Source organism: Silurus meridionalis, chromosome 7 (assembly GCF_014805685.1).
Source record: "Silurus meridionalis isolate SWU-2019-XX chromosome 7, ASM1480568v1, whole genome shotgun sequence".
Classification (NCBI taxonomy): domain Eukaryota; kingdom Metazoa; phylum Chordata; class Actinopteri; order Siluriformes; family Siluridae; genus Silurus; species Silurus meridionalis.
Genome location: NC_060890.1, coordinates 28,370,807 through 28,385,555, shown reverse-complemented (window position 1 = coordinate 28,385,555; position 14,749 = coordinate 28,370,807). Strand labels below are relative to the sequence as shown.

At 44.4% G+C, this 14,749-nt stretch overlaps 2 long non-coding RNA genes across 2 annotated transcripts; both read right to left on the bottom strand.

The window, feature by feature from the left end:
* Positions 1–7,765: 7,765 nt before the first annotated feature.
* On the bottom strand, positions 7,766–8,309 carry LOC124389426. The gene is made up of 3 exons (XR_006926583.1): positions 8,279–8,309; positions 7,993–8,190; positions 7,766–7,910 (listed from the first exon to the last, which is right to left on the bottom strand). It is a non-coding gene; the product is annotated as an uncharacterized LOC124389426 (long non-coding RNA).
* A 115-nt stretch (positions 8,310–8,424) lies between these two features.
* LOC124389174 lies at positions 8,425–13,756 on the bottom strand. Its single transcript, XR_006926524.1, has 3 exons — positions 13,367–13,756; positions 8,607–8,752; positions 8,425–8,482 (listed from the first exon to the last, which is right to left on the bottom strand). It is a non-coding gene; the product is annotated as an uncharacterized LOC124389174 (long non-coding RNA).
* Between the last annotated feature and the right edge of the window lie 993 nt (positions 13,757–14,749).

The following is a 14,749-nucleotide window of genomic DNA, read 5'->3' as shown; positions in this document are numbered from 1 at the left end:
CAGGTTGATGATTTTGATGAGGAAATAAATTAAATGAAGTCGTTCTCTTGAATAGGAGTAAAACTTTCTAATTGATGTTATATGTTGTCTGTTATAATTACACTGCTGTCTACAGGGTTATTTATAAAATAGTTTGGATTTATTTTAACCCTCTGGATTTCTTGCCTGATGTTTTCAACTTTATTATTAAAAAAGTTAATGAAATCATTACTACCTTTAGATGGTGTGCATGTGAGTGCAGTGATTTTATTTCCTGTTAAATTTGCTACCGTGCTGAATAAAAATCTAGGATTCTGCTTGTTATTTTCTATGAGGGTGGAGAAATATGCTCATCAGCAGCATAAAGAGATTTTCTAGAACTCAGGAAAGTCTCCTTCCATGATATTTGAAATACTGTTAATTTGGTTTGACTCTGTACCAGCGGTGGGCGAGTGGAGGCGGAGCGGGCCAAGACAAGCAGTAAGAAACTCCTGCAGCTGATAAGACTAATCGGTGCTCTCTGTTTCAGTCTGGTGACGACAATATAGAAGAGAGAGATATGCGGGAGGGTCGCTGAAAGGTGATTTAAGCGCAGGTGAGAGCCGGTGAAAGACTTGTCAGCCGGCAAATGAACTTGGGTAAACGCGAGAAAAGGCATGCCTACCCGCGAGGAAACTTGGGCAGGCGTTAAAGAGAGAAAGCGTACCGAGGCGGGAGGTACTACTGCCGGTGAACATCAAGAGGAAAGGCGTCCCGAACCGCAAGTGTGTGGGTGAGCCCTGCCATGAGTACTGAAAAGGAAAGCGCCAGGGTGAAAACAAAATTAAATAAAGAAAGCTCTGCTTGGTGAACTTTTCCTGTCTATCTTTCTTCCAGTGCGGTACCAGTGAATTTGTTACAGACTCCATTTACACTCTAATTTCCGAGTGGTCTATTTTAAGGTGTGCGTATGATCATTATACCACTGTGCTCATTTTTTCTCCCTGATTATTTTGGTCTTAAGGGGAGCTTCATCATCCTGAGTGTAACAGAACGTTGATTCTAGGTATTAAGTGGTTTTGTCGAGCTCTGTGGGGCCAGGCAGAAATCTATTTAATATCAACAGTTCCAAAAAATTCTTGATAAAACTTGCTGCTGTAGTTGACGTGAACGTGTTTAACACGGTAACGTGGCGAGGTTCTAATGCAATGACTGAGCAGATTTTAAAAGAGTTGAGGTCTGAATGATGATGGTATGATGATCTGAAATAACTTCAGACTGTGGAATTATGACAATTTTTATTTTAAATCTAAATATTAATAACAAATATAGTATGTCTCCACTATGAGTGGGTCCTATAACATTCTGATTAATTCCTACAGAATCTAGAATAGAAACAACTGTTGCTCTTAAGGAGTCATACTGATTATCAAAATGAATATTAAAGTCACCAACAATTAATGCTTTGTGTAAAGAAGCAGCTAAATTTGTGATGAAATCTGCAAATTCTATGAGAAAATCAGAGTCGGGCCCCTGGGGGGGTCTATAAATAATAATTAATGGTATTGACTGACTGGAACTGCTTTTGAGAAAAGGATTTATACCGATTGGCTAGGCAGAGAAACCGAGCTGGGAAGGATGTGCTGCAAGTTAAAGCAATAAAGGACAAAGATGGAAATGTGTTGACTAGTGAGGAGAGTGTGTTGAGAAGATGGAAGGAGGATTTTGAGCAGCTAATGAATGAGGAAAATGAGAAAGAGAGAGAGAGAGAGAGAGAGAGAGAGAGAGAGAGAGAGAAGGGTGGATGTGTAGAGATGGTGAAGCAGGAAGTGGATAGGATTAGTAAGGAGGAAGTGAGAGCAGTGATTAAGAGGATGCAGTGGAGTTTTTAACCAGATTGTTCAACAAGATTTTGGAAGTCAAGTCAAGTCAAGTTTATTTGTATAGCGCTTTTCACAACAGACGTCTCAAAATAGCTTTACTCAAATCAACAGTTAAGGTGAATGGTGTGCATTTGTCCCTGATGAGCAGCCGTGGCGACTGTGGCAAGGAAAAACTCCCTTAGATGTTATGAGGAAGAAACCTTGAGAGGAACCAGACTCAAAAGGGGAACCCATCCTCATTTGGGTGACATCAAGAGTTTGATCATAAATCTTTCAACAATACAGAACACTGGAGAGTGAGAACTAGCATGATTACTGGAGTATAAGATTATTAGTGATGTTCTTTCTGCAGCCTTATACAGTCTATTTGGTTGATTGCTCCTAGTTTTATGAGCTCAGCATTTGTGATCATCACAGATCCAGCATCAGCTTCTCCATGCCAGAGCCTTTAAACACTCCAGGAGGTCCAATGTCAAAACTCCACACATGTAGCGGGATCCAAATGGCACTGGTACATCTCTAGATGGTTCGGGATGTTTGCGAGTTCGGCATCTACTTCTTCAAATTTCCGTAATCTTCACGAGGTGGAAGGTGACTGGAGCTGGCCAAACCTCAGGGTGTCTTGGGATGGGGAGAGAAAGAGAAGCAGTGGAGAGCAATTAGCGTAGCTGCTGTTCATTAAATTAACAGCACAAGTTGATAATGTGCTCAGATGTTCTGGAGCACAAGGTTATGATGTGAGACGTGTTATGTGTAGGCTTTGCTAAAAAGATATGTTTTTAATCTACACTTAAACTGGGTGAGTGTGTCTGAGCCCCGAACACTGTCAGGAAGACTGTTCCAGAGGTTAGGAGCTAAATGTGATAATGCTATACCACCTTTAGTGTACTTTGCTATTCTAGAAACTACTAGAAGCCCAGAGTTTTAAGATCTCAGGGAGCGTGACGGATTGTAGCGTGTTAAAAGACTGGATGGATACATGGGAGCCAAACCATTTAGTGCTTTATAAGTAAGAAGTAATAGTTTGTAGTCTATTCGAAACTTAACAGGAAGCCAATGTAGGGACGATTGGGGTTATGTGATCATATTTTCTAGACCTTTCTGGCTGGATTCTTTCTGGTAAGAATTCTGGCTGCTGCATTCTGAACTAACTGAAGCTTTTTTATTAATGATGCAGGACATCCACCTAGTAATGCATTACAATAGTCTATTCTGGAGGTCATGAACGCATGGACGAGCTTCTCTGCATCGGATACAGATAACATTTTTCTTAACTTAGAAATATTTCTAAGGTTAAAGAAGGCTGTTTTTGTAACTTGGTTGAATTTTTAAAAGACAAGTTGCTCTAAAAAAACTCCCAGGTCTTTTACTGTTGAAATAGTGGTTACAAAACATCCGTCTAAATGCAGGTTGAGCTGCTGGAGCTTCTGTATACTAGTTTTTGGGCCGATGAGCAAAATCTCAGTCTTATCAGAATTTAAAAGTAGAAAGTTATGGGTCATCCAATCTCTTATTTCCTTAACACACTCAGTTATTCGAGCTAATTGAGCTATATCGCCTGGTTTAGATGAGATATATAGCTGAGTATCATCAGCATACCAATGGAAGCTAATTCCATGCCTTCTAATAATATTTCCTAAGGGAAGCATGTATATTGTGAAGAGTAGGGGTCCTATAACTGAACCTTGCGGCACACCATAATATACTTGCATTAGCCTGGATAGCTCTCCATTTAAATCTACGAAATGGTAACAATCGGACAGGTAGGATTTAAACCAGCTTAATGCCTGTCCCTGAATGCCGATGTAATTCTGTAGGCGATCGAGGAGGAGATCATGGTCTATAGTGTCGAATGCAGCACTAAGATCTAGTAAAACCAACAGGGAGATGAAGCCTTGGTCTGAAGCTAAAAAAGGGTCATTAGTGATTTTAACTAGGGTAGTTCCCCTTCAGGAACTCGAGCTGCGTCGAAACGCTATGGGAACGCCCCTGCATTGTCCACGCTCTGAACCACGTGTGAAATCTAGCCAATAGGCAAGCTGTGACGTCATAGACGTCGCGTAAACCAGGAAGCTACAAGATGGCTGTGCGGTGGTAGCGACATTAGCTTCTGCTCATTCAGGTAAGCGCTTTGAGTGTGTTATCTGTGCAGTCATGAGCTTATATGCAGGCAGAATTCCGTCTGCGTTTTTCCTGCTTGCCTTGATTCATTTCGGGGCGGGGTGACACGCAGCCGATGTGTTGTTTGCTTAGCTTAGGAGTGTGCTTAGTCGGCTCTCGAGGGTATCGGTTGTTAGCATTTTAGCAGTGTGGCTATGCTCTCCCGGCTGCGAGGCAAGCCGAGCTCCCGTTCCCCGGGGATTGCGCTCGTTTGGCGGTTCCTTCTCCGGTGCGTGCGCTCTCCCTCGCGGCTTCGGCTCTCAAAGGTATTAGCTGTTAGGATTTTAGCCGTGTGGCTATGCGCTCCCGTTCCCTGGGGAGAGTGCTCGTTTGGAAACGGCTCTTTTCCCAGTGTGTGTAACGCGGTGCTCAGTATTTCTTCCTCCGAGGTGGGGGGGGTTTTCGGTAAATTCGGGGAAGCATGCCCGGCGGCTGCTTCTTCTCCCGGTGAAGGCGGCGCAGCGTTGCATGTCTCTCTCTCCGAGGAGGATGAGATGATGGATGCTAGCGAGCCTGTGGACTCCTTACAGCCTGTGCTGTACGTGGAGCTCCTTGAGGTCGTGGCACGGGCTGGATCTACCTTGGCCGGTCGTCTAGCAGAAGCAGCGCACACCCAGTGAGCTGGATGAGCGTTTCCTGCGCCCTGTGTCACAGCCTCAGTGCCTTCCCTGATCTGCGCACCGAGGTGTCTGGGTCCTGGGAGGCCCGTGTGCGCGTGTGCTTTTCCAATGCTTCTCGCTGTGCGCGAATGTTATTGGAGCTAAGTAGCGCGGCTACGGGACGATGCCGCTTGTGGTGGAGATGCTAGCTAGCTGTCTCTCCCTGAATGCTGCATCTATGATGGCTATCGGTTTGCCTATGAAGAGCTGCGTGGCTCTGGTAGGTAGGGCTATGCGGCGGGTCAGGCAGCGGGTTGCTTCCACACGATATGTGTTGCAGGCATACCAGGCTGGCCTGCTATAGGGGACGATGTGAGCTTCCTTCTGTGTGCCACGGTGACCCCTCCTTGCCTGACCTGATAACACTGTAGGTGAGGGCGATTTCTGGCGGGTTCTGGAGTGGTAGTTCCTTGCTGCTCCGATGGGGCTGCTCGGCGGCAGCCTCGCCCTGGTATGTCCAGGCACAGCAAATTAGCCTGGTAAGAGAGTGTTGCCACCCGATACTTGCGGGGAGGTCCTAGGTGCCCCTGGCGACACTCTAAACCCGAGGAGGTGCTGGACGACCCTTATTCAACCCGAAAGTTTGTTGCAGATGGGGGTCATCCGCCGCCTCTCAGGAGGCTTCAACGGCCGCAGTACGCTGCTCCTGCCATTCGGGTTGAGGAGGACTGTCTGCCAGCCCTGCCACGGGTCGTGTTCAGGGCACAGCTTTCTCCAGTGGTTTGCTCCCCGTATTCCACCCGTATGATCGCTGCGGATGGGGGGGATCCGCCGCCTCTCAGGAGGTGTGGTCGGCTGCAGAGCACTGCTCCAGCCGCTCTAAGTGGGTCAGGGGCCAGCCCCGAAGGTTTTCCCTGTGGAAACTTTCTGTCAGTCTGGAGGGTTGCCAGGAGTCTCTCGGGGTCCTGCGTTCTGTGGAGAAGGGCTGCGCGATTCAGTTTGCGTCTTCTTCTCCCCGGTTCGACGGGGTATGTCCCACCCTGGTGGGACCCGTGCAGGCTCCGGTCCTGGGACAGGAGGTGCGTGCTCTCCTGTGGAAACGGGCCATCGAGGTGGTTCCCTCCTCCTTGTTCAGAGAGTCAGGCTGCTTCAGCCCGTGCTTCATTGTTCCGAAGAAGGACGGCGGGTTGCATCCCATTTTGGATCTCCACTCCTTGAACCACCATACCATCAAGGTCTCGCGGTGTGCCCTTTGAGCCTTGGTTGCATGGAAGGACCCTACGTTCTGTCCCGAGGCCACGTTTTAGGGACTTCTTGTCGTTGCATAACGCTAACGACGAATGCTTCCCTCACGGGGTGGGGAGCGGTCATGAGTGGCCACTCCGCCCTGTACATGTAAAACAGTGTAGTTGTGGAGTTGAAGGCGAAATAATGTCAGGAGATGCTGTCAGAGGTTGGACCGCCACAATTGTTTTAATGTTGTAATGTTATCTATTTTTTCAGTAAAGAAATCCATAAAGTCCTTACTACTTAACTGTGATGGAACACAATTTTTAGAGCCCTGATTTGTAGGGTTAGGGTTAGGGTTAGGGTTAGGGTTTGGGGGTGAGCCCCTTCGTCTAAACTGGAAGCTAAATAGCATAACCCTGTTCTACATATGAGTGGAATATCTGGCTCCTGTCATTGCAACACATCACTACAAAGAGTGTTCTCTCCTCTTGGCCTCTTTTAGTTACTGTACTGAAAAGGAACCTGGGATTGTTTTTGTTATTTTCTATGAGTTTGCTCAAGTGTTCAGCTCTAGCAGCTTTTAGCGCCTCTCTGTAGCTAAGCATTCTGTCTTTATACGCAATTCTAAATACCTCCAATTTAGTTTTCCTCCATTTTCTCTTCAGATTACGTGTTGTTCTCTTAAGGGCATGCGTATGACTATTATACCAAGGTGCAGGTGCTTGTTCTCTAACTGATTATTAGCAGTTATGGGTTTAGTGAGAAATTGAGATAAATCAGGCAGGTTATGTATTTATAAATCTGTCCTTAGTGGTTGGAACAATAGTCGTATCAAGTTGATAATGTGGTGAAACACGGCTAATCTGCTCTACCGGTAGTGTGTACAGTATGAGGTAATGGTCTGTGATGTCATCACTCTGAGGTAAAATATCTATATCAGTGACGTCTGCTCCGTGGGATATTATTAAGTCTAATGTGTGGTTAAAGCGATGAGTTGGTCTGGTGATGTTTTGTTTAATCCCAAAAGAGTTTAATAAGTCCACAAATGATAATCCTAGAGCATCGTTTACATCATCTACATGAATATTAAAATCTCCTACAAGCAGCACTTTATCAAAATTGATCAAGAGATCTAAAAGAAAACAAGCAAACTCTTGAAGAAAATCAGCGTAGGGCCCTGAGGGTCTGTACACGGTTACCAGAGCAAGTTTTCTATGCATGTCTGAAAGTACAACTTTAAGAACGAGCACTTTAAATGATTTAAAGCTGAATCCTAATATCTGACATTAAGAGAGGCACTATAAATAGTAGCTACCCCCCCCCCCACAACCAGTCTGACGGGGCTCATGCTTATAAACATATCCTGACGGTGTAGATTTGTTTAGGCCTATATAATCAGCTGGTTTAATCCATGTCTCAGTGAGACAGAGTGCATCGAGATTATTCTCTGTGATCATCTCATTTATAATCAGTGCTTTGGGTGCAAGTGATCTAATGTTTAAAAGACCAAACTTTAGAACTTTTTGGTGTTTGCTTATCTGGCATTTTTCAGTTTCAACTGTAATAAGATTATTTCTGGATCTTGTGATTTTACTTCTTGGTTTTACTACACGAGGAATAGATATGGTTTCTATAAACTGGGCTGTGTGCTCACTTGTAACTATATGGTCTTTAGTATGCGTGTTCTCATAGTTGAAGATTTCCTGATGTCTTACCAGTAAGATGGTGTGAAGTATCCTAGAGATACTCCAACTCTGCTGGGGTGCAGGCCATCAGGGTGGAAGAACCTAGGACGCTCCCAGAAGCAGTTCCATTTATTAACAAAGAGAAGTTTATGTTCTCAACACCATGACTGTAACCATTCATTTAGAGCTAAAAGTCTACTAAACTTCTCAGCCCCTCGCTGGTAAGTGGGAAGAGGTCCTGACACTATGATCCTCGTTGTGGGCGATGTGCTGCGTACCGTCTCCACCAGGATCCTGAAATCCCTCTTTAAGATCTCTGTTTGCCTCAGCCTGGTGTCGTTCGCTCCAGCATGAAGAACAACCGCTCCGAAGTTCTCGTTCAGAAACGCGGGTACCTGCGCAGCGACATCGAGAACATGAGCACCAGGAAAGCAGCGAGTGTGCACCTTACCTTTGACTCCGGTATCACGGACATACCGGACGATGGAATCTCCGAGAATCACAGTGTCGCGTTCCGTCTCGCGGAGAGGGGCGAAGCAGTTCTCGGTTGAGATCTCGAAGGCCCGTAGTGGTGGCGGGGGATACGTCCTCAACCGAAATCTGGCTTGTCTCTTCTGCCGCTGCCGCATCCAGGGTCCATGTTGCACCAGTGCCGGAGTTGTAGGTGCGCTGGGTCTGGGCAGAGAAACGCACGGAGTTGAGGTGCTGGGAGTGTTAGGTTCAACCCGGGAATTTGCCTCTGATCAGGGTTTTGTCTCCTTACTTGTTTTGCTCAACCTTACTGCAGCTTTTGACACCATTGATCACACCATACTGCTTGCTAGGGTTAGGGTTAGGGTTAATGGACATTTGGTGCAACCCAGATGAGGATGGGTTCCCTCTTGGGTCTGGTTCCTCTCAAGGTTTCTTCCTTATGCCATCTCGGGGAGTTTTTCCTTGCCACAGTTGCTCATCAGGGACAAACATACTTACAAAGAACATATTTACGTTTAATCACCACATTATCTGTGTAAAGCTGCTTTGAGACAATGTTCATTGTTAAAAGCGCTATACAAATAAAAATGAAATTAATTGAATTTACTTGAATTTACCTGGGATGAGTGCGCATCTGCCCGGGATGTTTCCAGCGCTGCTTTCCGCTCTCGCAGCCGGGCATGCTTTACATGCAGCTCGCGAATCTGTTTCTCCAAAGGCTCCATCTCCAACTCCACCATTTGCAACTCGAACGAGTCCTCACCTGTGCTCAAAGGCAGACACACAGCCGGCATAGTGCTCATAATCATGAACAGATTTAAGATACACAAATATGATAAAGTGAGAGACAATGAATATAGTAAACGCTAGTGGTAGTCGAGTTAACTGACTACAGGCACAAGTCAGGAAGACAAAAAACAATTTAGGATTTTTAAAAAAGAAAAACACAAACAAACAAACAAGTACAAACACGGAACTCGCGGAAAACAAGTCAAACACAGGAAGCTACGTCACCGGAAGCACCGTGTTTGGTTAAGATTTTGGATCACTTTTGGAAGGCGAGGGTTAGGGTTAGGGTGCCTGAGGAATGGAGAAGGAGTTTGCTGGTACCAATCTTTGAAAATAAGGGAGATGTGCAAACATGCAGTAACTACAGGGGAATACAGTTGATCAGTCACACCATGAAGTTATGGGAAAGAGTAGTGAAAACCAGAGAGAAGAGGTGACCATCTGTGAGCAACAGTATGGTTTCATGCTGAGGAAAAGCACCACAGACGCATTATTTGCTTTAAGATTGTTGATGGAGAAGTCTAGAGAAGGTCAGAAGGAGTTACATTGTGTGTTTGTGGATTTAGAGAAACCGTTCGACAGGGTGGAGAGAGGAGTTGTGGTATTGTATGAGGAAGTCTGGTGTATCAGAGAAGTATGTGAGGGTGGTGGACATGTATGAGGACAGTGTGACAGCAGTAAAGTGTGTAGTAGGAATGACAGACTAGTTCAAGGTGAAGGTGGGACTGCATCAAGGATCGGCTCTGAGCCCTTTCCTGTTTGCAGTGGTGATGGACAGGTTGATGGACGAGGTCAGACAGGCGTCTCCGTGGACTATAATGTTTGTGGATGATATTGTGATTTGTGGGGAGAGTAGGAAGCAGGTGGAGAAGATCCTAGAAAGGTGGAGGTACGCACTGGAGAGAAAGTCAGTAGGAGTAAGACAGAGTACATGGGTGTGATTGAGAGGGAGGGCAGTGGAGGGGTGTGGTTGCAGGGAGAAGAGGTGGAGAAAGGTGGAGGAGTTCAGGTACCTAGGGTCAACAGTGCAAAGTATTGGAGAGAGTGCAGGCAGGGTGAAGTGGGTGGAGAAGAGTGATAGCAGGAGTGATTTGTGATAGAAGAGTATCTGTGAGAGTGAAAGGGAAAGTGTATAGAACTGTGGTGAGACCTGAGATGATGTATGGTTTAGAGACATTGGCATTGAGTAAAAGAAATGCGGTGGAGCTGGAGATGTTAACGTTTTTATTGTTTACATCAACACGGAATGGTGCAACATCTCTGTCCTCATTTCCACCTACTGCTCATTGCTGTTGAAGTTTATGGTTGTGAGATGTAGACCTTTTTATTTACCCCGGGAATTCACCACCTCTATTGTGCTTGGAGTGTACATTCCACCTTGCGCTAATGCTAAGGAAGTGCTCAGCGTAATCTACAGGACCATTAGTGAACTACAAAACACACACCCTGATGGATTGTTTGTTGTCGCCGGAGATTTCAACCATGCAAATCTCAGGACTGTGCTCCCCAAATTTTCCCCCCAAACGGCCTTAAAGACAATGAGGGCCAAACTGCCCTTTACACGGCAAGTGAATCCACAGCCACTTCCAAGACAATGGAGACATCCGGTGCATGCGGCAGGGCATCCAGGTGATCACGAACTACAAAACAACACCTGCTTGTGACCGTGATGCCTTACCCACCTGGACAACAAGGACTCATATGTACAAATGCTGTTTATTTACATTTACAGTATTTAGCAGACGCCTTTATCCAGTGTGACGTACAAAAGTGCCAGGGTTAAGTTTCATAGACTTCAGCTCAGCATTCAACACAATCATCCCTTAGCTCCTGATTGAGAAGTTGGTCCTACTGGGCCTGAACACCACCCTCTGTAACTGGATCCTGGACTTCCTGACTGGGAGAACTCAGTCAGTCCGGATCAAAAACCGCATCTCCAGCACCACCGAACTGAGCAATGGGGCATTGTTCACTCTGCTGACTTACGACCAGTGTTGTGCTAGTTACTAATAAATAGTAACTAGTTACAGTTACTCGTTACTTAATTCAAAAAGTAACTTAGTTACTTTGTTGATTACTTACACTAAAAACTAATGAGTCTGATCGTGACGTCAGTTCCTGTTTCCTGTTGTTGAACTGTTTGCCGGGAATTTTGTTTGTATCGGCGTTTTAAATTTTTTACAGTTCTTTTTCTCGCTTTTATCGCTTTTAAATATCAAAATATCGTTTTGATTTCTTGCATCCTTCACTTTCCGTTGGCTCCATCTCGTCTATTTTTTGCTTTTTTCCCTGTTTGAGGGTTTGAAAGCAGTGAGCGGAGGACATTCTCCAGAACTACGAACACACACTACAGTAATCACATTAAGGTACGTAATTTCTCTACTATGGCGAACATCCAGTTCATTCAGTGTGTGAAGTGTGACATGTTTAATCGGTATTTCTCCCTGGTTAGCGATAATTTTATCTGTGAGAAGTGTAAGCTAGTTTGCTCTTTGACGGAGAAGATCTTAGCATTAGAGAAGCGCATCCAGAGTCTAGAGAGAAGTAGTGAGTGTGAGAGCAGTCCAGGTTCTGCAGGGGAAAGTCTGGAGGCCCTAGGTAAAGTTAATATTCCCCTGACTCCGGCAGTAGAGCCCTCGCAGCGGAGCGAATGGGTGACGACTCGGCAGCATACTCGCAAAGCCAAAGCTAACGCTAAGGCTTGCCCACGGGAGCACCATTCCTCTCCGCTTTAAGTGTCCAACAGGTTTGCTCTCCTCAGTGAAGCACCCGCTGAGAAACCTGAAAGAGCTCTGGTTTTAGGAGACTCCATTCTGAGGCACGTGAAATTAGCTAGACCTTTAGGGGCACCAGCAGCACAGGTTATGTGTATACCGGGAGCCAGGGCGCCGGACATAGCAGGTCAGCTTAGATTCTTAGGAAAACACAGGTTCTCTAAGATAGTTTTTCACACAGGAGCTAATGATATATGCCTTTGACAGTCAGAGGTTACTAAGAGTAATATTATAGAGGTGTGTAAATTAGCGAAGGCAATGTCCGATGCAGTAACATGCTCTGGCCCCATCCCAATGTGACGTGGCGATGTGGCCTCTAGCAGGTTATGGTCGCTGAACTGCTGGATGTCCAAGTGGTGTTTCAAAAACAATGTGGGCTTTATTAATAATTGGAGCATTTTTGAGGGCAAGGCTGGCCTGTTAGGGCGGGACGGTGTCCATCCCACCCGGGAAGGTGCTGCTCTCATTTCTTGTAGTATAGGTAATAGTCTCAGAACAGCACGTTTACAAGTGACTGTCTAGAGCCAAGGCCAGGGAGCAGACAGACAGGCTAAACCGACCGTCTGCTAGCTGCACAGAGTCGTCACTCAGGATACACCATATTGAGACTGTGTCTGTCCCCCGAGCAAAACCAAAATATAGGAATTATGAGAAAGTCGGTTTTAGTAACCTGATTAACATTAAACTAAATAGGGTTGAACACACAGCCAGCACCTCTGTTCTAAAAATAGGATTGTTGAATATTAGATCTCTCACGTCAAAAGCGCTTACTTTAAACGAAATTATTACCGACCAGGAGTTTAATATAATGTGTTTGACAGAAACATGGATTAAACCGAATGAATATGTAGCATTAAATGAAGCGAGTCCTCCTGGGTATAGTTACATACACCAACCTCGTCTAAATGGCAGAGGATGCGGAGTCGCAGCTAGTTATAATAATAATCTAAAGGTCACACAAAAGACTAAACACAAATGTAAAACATTTGAAGTTCTTTACACCAACATAAAATAATCAGTGTCCGAAGCAGGTCCAGTCAGTTAATTCCACTATTTATTATTTATAGACCTCCAGGGCCCTACTCTGATTTTCTCATAGAATTTGCAGATTTCATCACAAATTTAGCTGCTTCTTTACACAAAGCATTAATTGTTGGTGACTTTAATATTCATTTTGATAATCAGTATGACTCCTTAAGAGCAGCAGTTGTTTCTATTCTAGATTCTGTAGGAATTAATCAGAATGTTATAGGACCCACTCATAGTGTAGACATACTATATTTGTTATTAATATTTAGATTTAAAATAAAAATTGTCATAATTCCACAGTCTGAAGTTATTTCAGATCATCATACCATCATCATTCAGACCTCAACTCTTTTAAAATCTGCTCAGTCATTGCATTAGAACCTCGCCACGTTACCGTGTTAAACACGTTCACGTCAACTACAGCAGCAAGTTTTATCAAGAATTTTTCAGAACTGTTGATATTAAATAGATTTCTGCCTTGCCCCACAGAGCTCGACAAAACCACTTAATACCTAGAATCAACGTTCTGTTACACTCAGGATGATGAAGCTCTCCTTAAGACCAAAATGATCAGGGAGAAAAAATGAGCACAGTGGTATAATGATCATACGCACACCTTAAAATAGACCACTCGGAAATTAGAGTGTAAATGGAGTCTGTAACAAATTCACTGGTACCGCACTGGAAGAAAGATAGACAGGAAAAGTTCACCAAGCAGAGCTTTCTTTATTTAATTTCGTTTTCACCCTGGCGCTTTCCTTTTAGGTGCTCATGGCAGGGCTCACCCACACACTTGCGGTTCGGGACGCATTTCCTCTTGATGTTTACCGGCAGTAGTTCCTTCCGCCTCGGTGCGCTTTCTCTCTTTAACCTGTGCCCAAGTTTCCTCGTGGGTTGGCATGCCTTTTCTCGCGTCCACCCGAGTTCATTTGCCGGCCGACAAGTCTTTCACCGGCTCTCACCCGCGCTTAAATCACCTTTCAGCGACCCTCCCGCATATCTCTCTCTTCTTTATTGACGTCACCAGATTAGTCTTATCAGCTGCAGGAGTTTCTTACTGCTTGTCTCGGCCCGCTCCGCCTCCACTCGCCTACCGTTGGTACAGAGTCAAACCAAATTAACAGTATTTCAAATATCATGGAAGGAGACTTTCCTGAGTTCTAGAAAATCTCTTTATGCTGCTGATTAGCATATTTCTCCACCCTCATAGAAAATAACAAGCAGAATCCCAGATTTTTATTCAGCACGGTAGCAAATTTAACAGGAATTAAAATCACTGCACTCACATGCACACCATCAATAGGTAGTAATGATTTCATTAACTTTTTTAATAATAAAGTTGAAAACATCAGGCAAGAAATACAGAGGGTTAAAATAAATCCAAACTATTTTATAAATAACCCTGTAGACAGCAGTGTAATTATAACAGACATCATATAACATCAATTAGAAAGTTTTACTCCTATTCAAGAGAACGACCTTATTTCATTTATTTCCTCATCAAAATCATCATTTTGATAATCAGGAAGACTCCTTGAAAGCAGCAGTTCTAGAGTCAGTTGAAATTAATCAGAATGTTATAGGACCCACTCATAGTGTTGGACACACTCTCGATTTGTTGTTAACGTTTGGATTAAAAATAAAAAACTTAGTCATAATTCCACAGTCTGAAGCTATTTCAGACCATTATCTTATCTCTTTTAAAATCTGCCTCAGTCATTGCATTTCTACCTCACCACATTACCGTGTTAAGCGTACTTTCACGTCAGCTACAGCAGCACGTTTTATCGATAATCTTCCAGAAATTACAGTATTAAATAGATCTCCGTCTGACCCCGCAGAGCTCGACTGGGCCACTGAACATCTAGAAACAACGTTACGTTACACTCTAGATGATGTAGCTCCCCTTAAGATCAAAATGATCAGGAAGAAAAAATTAGCACAGTGGTATAATGATCATACACACACCTTAAAACAGACTACTCGAAAATTTGAACGTAAATGGCGTCAAACAAAATTAACAGTATTTCAAATATAATGGAGGAGAGCCTCCTAAATTATAGAAAATCTCTTAGTGCTGCTAGATCAGCATATTGCTCCACCCTCATAGAAAATAACAAGCATAATCCTAGATTTTTATTCAGCCCGGTAGCAAAATTAACAGGGAA